Here is a 399-nt window from a genome sequence, read left to right as displayed (position 1 = left end):
GCCCTCGGGGTGGCCGAGCAGGTCTCGTTCTCCCGTCGCCGGTCCCTAGAGCCTGTCCCGCAGTAAGCTGCGGTATTCAMCCAAGGCCGCCCCGCGGCGCCCCCACCTCGCCGGCGGCTGGCCCAGGCCCCTCGGCCGCGGCCCCTCTCTCCGCGGGGGCGGGGGCGGCCTCCCGCTGCGGGAGGCAAGGGGCAGCGGCTGGCGGCGGCCCGGGAGCGGAGCAGGGCGCGCATGCTCCGCCGGCCGCGGCCCTCCCCCGTCTCCTCCCCCTTGCCCGGGGCTGGCGGCGCGGCCGGGCTCGACCATTGCTGCGGGCGCGGGGAGCAGGGGCCGAGCCCGCACGGCAGCGGCTTTCCCGGGGCGCCGCAGCCGGCTCTGCTCCTGCGCCTTCAGCACCGC

Source organism: Apteryx rowi, unplaced genomic scaffold (genome assembly GCF_003343035.1).
Source record: "Apteryx rowi isolate R43461 unplaced genomic scaffold, aptRow1 scaffold_17, whole genome shotgun sequence".
Lineage (NCBI taxonomy): Eukaryota > Metazoa > Chordata > Aves > Apterygiformes > Apterygidae > Apteryx > Apteryx rowi.
Note: the sequence above shows the minus strand (reverse complement) of the source record.